Source organism: Lathyrus oleraceus, chromosome 5 (genome assembly GCF_024323335.1).
Source record: "Lathyrus oleraceus cultivar Zhongwan6 chromosome 5, CAAS_Psat_ZW6_1.0, whole genome shotgun sequence".
Lineage (NCBI taxonomy): Eukaryota > Viridiplantae > Streptophyta > Magnoliopsida > Fabales > Fabaceae > Lathyrus > Lathyrus oleraceus.
The window spans coordinates 595,863,553-595,873,293 of NC_066583.1; the positions used below are offsets into that span (position 1 = coordinate 595,863,553).

Here is a 9,741-nt window from a genome sequence, read left to right on the forward strand (position 1 = left end):
GTGTTTCACTAACCCTTTTGTTGAGTTTTTGTGAAGGCTCACATGACTTTTGCAGGGATAGCTCGCTGGATATTCCACTTTGCTTGTGGGATACCATTTGGGAGATTAATTCTGATTGCCTTGTTGGCACGTTTACTTTATACATGTTTGTTTTGTATGTGTTCGTATCCCCACAGGTAGCGCGGTTCCTTCGTCAAGGACTGCCTTTTTGCATGGGCATCCCTAGCCCTACCAACTCATTGATTTTTCTTCTCCTAAGAACACGTTAACTCCTTCAACTACAGGCGAGTAAGTCTCCAAAGGTCGAGCATCTGGTAGATTGCGTAGTAACGTCGTTCGTCCAAAACCCAATCCATAACCCCGTAGTTAGCCGAACTACGGCTTGCTCTGATTCTCATTCCAGATGAGATACGTAGGCAAAAGACGCGATGTCTTAGCGAGCACAATTACCCTTAACCCCTAGGTAGCCGAGCTACGAAAACTCTGATTCTCATATTCAGATGAGATACATATGCAGTGGATGCGACATCCGTGGGAGTCATTTTCTTTTGACCCCTTTTTTTTTTAGTAAATAACACATTAGATAAACCCACACTCTTTAGACAAAAACTACAAAATTGGATCCCGTAGAGTACTACGGGTGCGTAGGGGTGCTAATACCTTCCCTTCGCATAATCAACTCCCGAACCCAAGATTTGGTTGCGAGACCCTGTCTTGTCCTTTCCTTTTTCCAGGTTTACTTCGAGCGTTTCCTTTCCCTCCTTTGGGATAAATAACGCGCGGTGGCGACTCTCCTGTCTTTCTTCGCCGGTTGTTTTTTTTCGCATTCCATTTTTCAGGTTGTGACAGGTATGTGAGGATCGTCGTTCCGATGGGACTCGGTAATAAGTTGGCGTAAACCTTTTATAAATCATTTTGTCTGGTTTTGATTTTTAATTGTAATTCTGAAAAGTTTTGCACAAGAGTGAAAACATTACGTTTCGAGTCAATAAAACGAGAGTGTGAGACTTGAACCAGATAGTAAAAATTGGGCATTAATCCTAAGTACAGCAAGAGCACTTTCAGATTAATTACAACTTATTGTTTTTCAAAAAGTATTTTCTGATTGCAAATGGGCTAGCGAGAGCATGCATTTGGTCTGGAGGTATAGCTAGAGTCAATAAAATGAGAATGTGAGATAAAGGCTTTTAAAGTAATATTTCTCTACTGAAAAGTGATTCAATTTATTAACACACGCCAATAAATTATTAGTCCCCGAGGTATGCTGGGACACACGTTCCTGGCTCTCTTTTCTGCTATATTTTACAATCTTTAATTTAACTTTAGTATTAATTTCTCCCAAATCAAATTTTCATAAGCCTTAGATTTACATATCACACATAGATAGCGATATGATTGATTATTGGTCCCTGTGGATTCAATATTTTTTAAAACTATACGATACAATTGCATTTGCAGTTAGATATTTTGATAGACTCACTAAGTCGTGATCAAGTTTTTGGCTCCATTGTCGGGGACTAATTTAGTCAATATCATAACTCCTTTGTTGTGTAGTATAGACTAAGGCTACTATTTTTCTTTACTTTTTTTCGTCGGTTGCATGCCAGAGACTCGTTCTTCGAAGGACAAGTTAACATCACCCATAAACGAAATTGAATGTTTTATTCTAAGAAGTTGAGTTAGACAAATTTGTTTAGAATATAATATCCCAACTACTGTTATGGTCAAATCAGAATTGTCCTCTCAAGGACTATGATGCTCCTTCCGAAGAAGAGCCACACTCGAGCATTGCACCTTCTGTCGTCGAGGAAAATAGTTTCGAGTTAAAACCTTCATTGTTGCAAGTTGTGCAACAAAACCAGATCTCTGGTCACCCTGCAGAAAATCCAAACCTTCATTTGTCAGTGTTTGTGCAGTACGTAAACACGTTGAAAGCTAATGATGTCAATCCCGAAGCCATAATATTACGTCTCTTTCCCTTTTCTATGAGAGATAGAGTTAGAGTTTGGCTTCAATGTCTACCATCTAACTCCATAACTACATGGAACAAATTGAAGAGAACTTTCTTAGCACGATACTTCCTACCAAGCAAAACGGCTATGCTGAAAAGTCAAATCAACAGATTTAGGCAAAGAGATAACGAATCTCTTTTTGAAGCTTGAGAGAGATAAAAGGATATATTGAGGCTCTGCCCACATCATGGACTTGAGCCATGACTGATTATCCATACTTCCTACAATGGTTTTGTCGTACTCTAAATTTTGATCACCGCTTCTTTCTATTTTTCAATTAACGCTAACTTGTCTGGAGCATACCAATCATCTAGTCAACCTCAGGAGCTAAAAAGTTAAAAGGGAACCATTTTGATTTTTTAGTCCTTATTAGGAGTTGACTTTAATTTAGAGATATTATTTAGACGTTTTGAAATAACATAATTTGTAGGATTATACTAAAAAGTGGTTTATTACTATGAAAAATAATTTTTAGAGAAAAAATAAATATGATTAGTAATTATAATAGTATATCTCATTAGATTATATTATTTAAAAATATAAGTATTATATTGGGGTGTTAATTATTTAATAAAATTATATATTAATAGTTTATGAGGTTTTAAAAAAAGGATAGGCTAAATGTTAGTTATTATTTGCTATGAAAATATTTTAGTTATCTAAGTATTTAAATTATTTATTTTTTATTTAAGTATTTGAAAATGCCACTTTATTTTGAGTAAGTGTAATGGTCTAATGGAGGATAGCACATGGGCAAGGAGTTATGGGTGCTAGAGGTCATGAGTTCAATTCCCAAGTTACTCACGTTTATAATAAAAAAATTAGGGATAAGGGATATAACCCTTGGGTTTATAGGATAAAATCTTATGGGATAAGGTTATGAGATAAAACCATAGGATTTTAAGGTGGGACGATAAATAGGGACAAATTTTTAAGGTTTTAGGGATAAAATAAATTAGGGATAGAAATATAATACTTGGATTTATATAATTACCTTTTAATTTATTTTCTTAAATAAATTAATAATTATATTTTTGCAAATAATCAATTGGGATAAAATCAATCTAAACTCACCTCAAACTATAAGTCCTCTGCCTTAGTGCATTGAGGAATTTTTCAAAATCAATTACTTCTCCGCCCCCGATGCGTGAGAACTTTCAAGGGATAAAAACAAACAACCAGCCAACATTTTTTAAGATGAACTACGGTGATCTGGTCCTTCAATAAATTTGAGGGTACGTATGCATAGAGTTGTAAGACTCTAGCAAGTATAATAATCCAAAAACAATTTTTAGGGCTTCCCTTATTAAATTAATAAAACATTTTTGTAAATAAATAAATAACTAGACAATTCATAAATATTAAAGCAAACTTTCCTTAGAAACACACTAACCCTAAAATTAAAGGAGGATCTCATTGAGTAGAATGGAGGTAAGGGGTGCTTAACACCTTCCCCTTATTTTACCGACTTCCGAATCTAGAATTTTACCCTTAGTTTATAGGTTTTATAATTATTTCCCTGTTACTTTGGAACGAATAAAAGTTGGTGGCAACTCTGTCATTTTTCTAGCCGCGACAGCTGACGACTCTGCTGGGGAGTTCTTATACTTTCCTTAAAGAGAGTTTGTCTTAACCTTTGCTTTTAGGGTTGTGTGTTTTTTATTTGTTTGTTTATTTATTTACTCTTTTTATTTTTTATATATTTTATTGTATATTTCAATATTATATTATTATTCACATATCATATGGATGAGATTGTTACATGTGAGAAGCTAAAACCTAAGCTTTAGAAAAATATAAGCTTAAGTAAGGGGTCGTCCTGTCTTGGCCACCAGGGTTCTCATCCTATGGGGTCTTTGACGACGATTCCGCCTAGAGTAGATTAATTCAAAAGGTTTGTCATAAGAAGGCTAGCAATTCTTCATGATGGAACTTTGAATTTGGTCCATAACTCTGGGGACCTCTTCTAGATCACCCTTAAATCAGGGCGACCTTATGTTATCAACCCGTGAGGGTCGTTACTAAGATCCCACCTGGATGAGACTTATCCCGAAGGATTTCCGTAGGAAGGCTTGCTCCTTCTCATGGTAAAACAATGGTATAATCCATGACTTTAGGGTTATTATCTTACCCAAAAATTTATATCCTACAAGTGAGGGGATTGGGTAGTCTAAACTTAGAACTGTCCTATCATAAGAAGATCACCTTGGCTAGGTCGTGCTTGCATTACTTTACCTATCCTTAAACTTGTTTGATTTTCTTGTACCGATCATTATCCCTATCTATAAGGAGCCTTCTTAAATAAGACGTCCTTATATTTGGCATTATCCTTAAGCCCGTATGTGGGTTCTATATCCATCACAATCCCTAAACCCGTGTGGGTTCTCCTCTCTGTCACTATCCTAATTTGACACTTGCATTGCATCTTTAAAAAAAACTTTTAGCATACCTTCAAAATTAAAAATTAAAAAATTAAAAAAATATTTTTGCACACACATACATTTGCATATCATTTTTGCTTTCTCCCTTATCCAACTATCATCCAGCTAGCAGACTTCCTGATACTCACGAACGAACTCGAAGGAAGTCCCAAGAAACTATATAAGAACTCAAGAAGGGCAAGTACCGTTGAAGAGAGAAGGTAACCATTTTCCATGCCAGTCACAACCTACATAGAGCCTCAAATATAACCCTGGATGATGACCTCTGTAACATAGTCTGCAACAATATCTATTTCAGCAACAACCTCATGTACTTCATCAATCACAACAAAGGAAACTTGGAAGGAAACTGGATCTTATACCAATGTCTCTCATAAGTGCCCTAGTGGAACTACAACTGAATGATCTTCCTCCTAGTTCATATCCTCCCAATTATGAAGAGAATGCCCGGTGTGAATACAAAGTCCAAGACTGGAACGACGACAAGTCGTTGACTCTTGAAAAGAGAGTCCCATTGGTGAACAGTCACCCCTTATCTTTATAAGTGGAAGAACATCAAAAAGCATCCTCTAAAGACAGTGGATCAACAATGAAGCTCATCCCTAAGATCAATAAACTTTATTAATTTCAGTTGTAATTTCTTTTTTGCTAAGTGTTTTTTGTATTAAAAGTTGTACTCCTTGGAAAATATGTTTAATAAAATGAGCATGCATGTTTTTGAAATCAATCCATTCGTTTACACTCTCTTTCTTATTCCATCCTGAAAATAAAAATAAAAATCAATCAAACCTTTTATTTTCACTTCTCACCTATTAACAAACTTATGAGGAGAATGATGTAATAAACAATTGAATTTGTTGATGTATGCTTTAAAAGTAAGACCGAACTGACGATGTAAGACATTGTTTCATTTCCCCAAACACTAGAGAAATAAGGAGATAATCCATAGTCAACCCCCTTGAGCCTGAAGTCGGTGTTCTTTCTATTAAAAAAAACTTTAATCTTAATCAGGGGTAGGGTAGTTGTTCAATTAAGTGAATGATGCATTCTGATCTCAAGGGAATTATTCCATCTAATCACATGAATAAGAGGATCAAGCACATCCTCTTCCTCACATATGTCATCCAACGTCGAGGAAGTAGTGAAAATACAAAAGCTCACAATAGCTAACACGACAGTCACAACTTCGAAATATCAAAAGCAAAACCACACATGAATTATTCCAAAAGGAGCCGCTAAGTTAAACAAAAGGAAACAACCAGAAAAATTTTGACTTAGGCAAAATTTAAGGCATTATTTTAAATAAATAAAAAAGCCCGCTAAGTCAAAAACTAAAAAGGAGTTGACTTAGGCAAAACTCAGGGCATCCCAATGGACCACAAGTTCAAAAGAATTGGTCCATGCAAAAATAGGGATTAAAAAGCAAAAAAAAAACGAAAACAAGCTTGTAAGTGAAAGTAGGTGACTGCCACCTCAAGAATATCATCCGTGCTTAAATCATTACATCTACCTCCATCACCATCTCTCAAAATTCTCTTGCAGACTAAATGTATTCGTTGAGTAAATTGAATTTAGGAATGGAGAACATCAAGGAGAAGAGGTGGGATAAAATTAAAATTTGAGCCTTATATCTTTTGTTTCATAAACTGTGAACCAGGCCACGTTATAACATTTAAAAGTCCTAATTGAAGCTAGGTTCACTATGAAAGCATACTCGGAAAAATCGTTATTAAGCTAACTTTGAATGTTTGTTACTAACCATCTTGTTCTATCACATCTTCATTTGTGTCAACCTCATGGCCATATATCATTTGTATACACCATATCCGTTTTTTATAACAATTTTCAATTTCAAAAACTTTCATGAGCCTGATGTTAGAATTACTTTTCAGAAAGAACATATTTCTCACAAATCAATACTTAGCACCAAGGAAATATCGACAATGGTCTGATCAGGGGCACACCACTTCGAGACATTCCTGACTAGGGGCAAGTCACCTAAGGATCCTTCCAATAAGGGGGGAAAATACTTATGATCATAGGGGCACTTCATCTGAAAATCCTACTGATTAGAGGCAAAACATTTTCATATTTGACATACCTATGTCAAATAACATCCATGACCCTCCTGATCAGAGGCATACCTTTCAAGACTCTCATACTAGGGCATACCAACTCAAGGGAATAGTGAGGTAAATCAATCCAAAAAGTCATCTAATATAGGGCATACTTTTCAAAGATTAAAATATTGGGGCTGTAGCGGTGTATTCGTCGCTATATGATTTATTGATTAAATCATAAGCAAGAGATACAATGATTTTCGAGTCGCCACCGCACTTTTATTTATCCAAAGGTCTGGCTAAAAAGCGAACAAAAGCCTAAGAAGTTTTACACGTAGAAAACTAATAAAAAGATCAGAGAGTCTGGGTAAGGGGTAAATTACGCAATGGGAAGGTGTTAGGCACCCATCACGTCCTAGGTACTCCTAGGGAGCCCTTTTCACACTTGTTGTAAAAGATTGTTATTTGTTATGACATAAATATTGTGCAAACATGATTGGGATGATGAGAAAAGAATATACAATTTTTATTGGGTTTGAACGGATGAACCCGCTGCCTACGTACCTTCCATCAAAGGTAAGGATCAAAACGCCGTAGTTCGGCTAAAAGATTTCCAAAAGTTGGTGGATTCAATTTTAAACAATAGCACTGAGGCTTTTCATTATCAATGGGAGAACACTCGACCAAAAACAACATCCACCACGCGAGGATAGCTTCGACGTACTAGAGGGGTTAGCCCTGTTTTCAGTACGGAAGTCTTACTGTCAACTCACTAAGGATAGGCAAGATTTACATCAACCACAATGATAATTGAAACCTATGGCTAATGCATGAAAAGATTAACAATGGACAAAGCCAAAACAAGTGAATGAGTGAAGTTAATTGATTGTGATTATGAAAAATGAGAGTCAAAGTATGATTAAGATTGATTCGAAAGAAGTGTTATGAAATGGATTTTGAAAAAAGAGTCAAGGACTTGAGTCCAGGTTTTTAGTTAGAAAACATGAAGAAGTTTGCACAATAACTATGTCAAGTTTGGAATCAAAGTGTGAAAAGGTTTAGGACATAATGAGGATGAATGGATGGAGATGGATCGTAAAACTTCTTAGAAGGTTCACCTCTTGAAATCATATAGGGGATGATTCAAGTGTGTCCTTTGGAATAGCAATGGATAATAACAAACAAACAAGAAAGTCAACAAAAGCGGATATCGGATGCCAATCACTGGGCTTATACCAATCTCCTAAAACAGAACGGGATATCAGAGGCCACTCAATGGTCTTACACTAATTTCCTCAAAAGAAAACAAAGATGAAATATGGAAGTCAACTGCCAATCTATCTGGACTTAGGTTAACTCCACATATGCTCATAGGAAAACCAATGCCACATTACAGGGACTTACAATGGATCCTCACATACAAGAACAGAAGCAACACATGATCATAGGAAAGCAAATGCCAACTTACAGGGACTTATAATTGCAACCTCACATAAACAAAGAAAAGCAAAACATGGATGTCAGATGCCAATCTGTCTGGGCTTACTCTAACCTCCACAGTATGGTCCTAGGAATACAAATGCCAACTTGCAGGGACTTACAATTGTATCCTCACATACAAACAAAACAACATGTGATCATAGGAAAGCAAATGCCAACTTACAAGGACTTACAATTGCAACCTCACATAAACAAACAGAAGCAGAACATGAATGTCAGATGCCAATTTATCTGGGCTTACTCCAACCTCCACAGTATGGTCCTAGGAATACAAATGCCAACTTGCAGGGACTTACAATTGTATCCTCACATACAAACAAAACAACATGTGATCATAGGAAAGCAAATGCCAACTTACAGGGACTTATAATTGCAACCTCACATACCAACAGTCAAAACAAATTATGATCACAGGAAAGCAAATGCCAATTTACAGGGACTTATAATTGCCTCCTCACATACAAGCAAAGCAACAACAGAAGATATGAGTGACCAATGAGGTCTTACACTCTATCCTTCCACATCATAGGAACAAAGGCCAAAGAAATGGACTTACAATTGTCCTCAATGGGCAAACAACAATGACAATATCACAAAGACAAATGAGATGATTGTGCATTAATGAGCAATTAATGATGATGATAAATGCATGAAGCATACAAGCAAGCATGTGCATATGAAACAATCAAGCAATCAATCAATATCAAACAGCACACTCTATAGCCAAACAAGGAGGCTCACACAAGAGGGTTAGGCACTAGGGCCAACTGGAATAGGGTCAAAAGTTGCTCTTAACCTTGCCATTGAGAGGCTAAGGTGAAGCAGATGAAAGGAGATGAGGGGTGTGCCTCATTGCTCTTATCCCTGATCAGGGAGAGCATTTGAATATCAGAAAGTGTGGGAGTTCAGAAAGTAGGAACTCTCTCCACATTAGACTCTATAGATCTTGGGTTTTGATCTCAATGCTACAACCATGTAATGGGAGCAGGAAGAAGACTCACTGAATAGTAGGGGATAGGTTACTTATCCCTTTGATCTACCAATTGCCTTACTTGAAGGACTTTTCCTGCTTGGGACAAATATAAACACACACAAGCATTGCCTCTTAAGGAGGACTTCAGACAGTTTGCCCGGCCAAATAACAGGCCGGGTCTCCAGACTACATGAAGAAAGAGGGATTACCTCAAAGCAAATTGCTAAATAGCAAAGCAAAGCAAGTTCAAAGAACTTAAGCAACTAAATGGTACCTGAAATATTCAAACAAATCAGTACACAATTCAAAAGTCAAAGCAAAATGAGAATAGAATTAACAGTCAAACAGATAGACAAATGTGCAAAGCACAAGGCTCAAATCATATGAGTCAAACCACCTACAAAACAAAGGTTAGCTTAGGATAAACAGATAAACCCAATCAACTTGCAAAAGTTTCTTTGAAGCATTTGTAGCTCAATCCTGAAACAATGAACTCAAACATAAGCCAGGAGACCCCTAGGACAAGCCTAGGGTCAAAAATGAATGAGAAAGCCAAAACAGCAAGCCATATCCAATCAAGATCAAATTCAAACATTTAAGAAGCAAATCCAATTGGTTTCAAGTTCATATCATGCATCATCATGATTTCATAGACAAAAGAAGGCAAAGCATGGCAAATTGGAGCACATAAAAGTCAACAGAAGGGCTTGCATCAAAAGTCAACTCATACATTTTCAAAAATCACCAGATAATTC

General features: G+C 36.4%; 1 non-coding gene across 1 annotated transcript; it reads right to left on the reverse strand.

Annotated features, from left to right (window-relative positions):
* Positions 1–2,099: 2,099 nt before the first annotated feature.
* LOC127088697 (small nucleolar RNA R71) lies at positions 2,100–2,206 on the reverse strand. The gene has a single exon (XR_007790523.1). It is a non-coding gene; the product is annotated as a small nucleolar RNA R71 (small nucleolar RNA).
* Between the last annotated feature and the right edge of the window lie 7,535 nt (positions 2,207–9,741).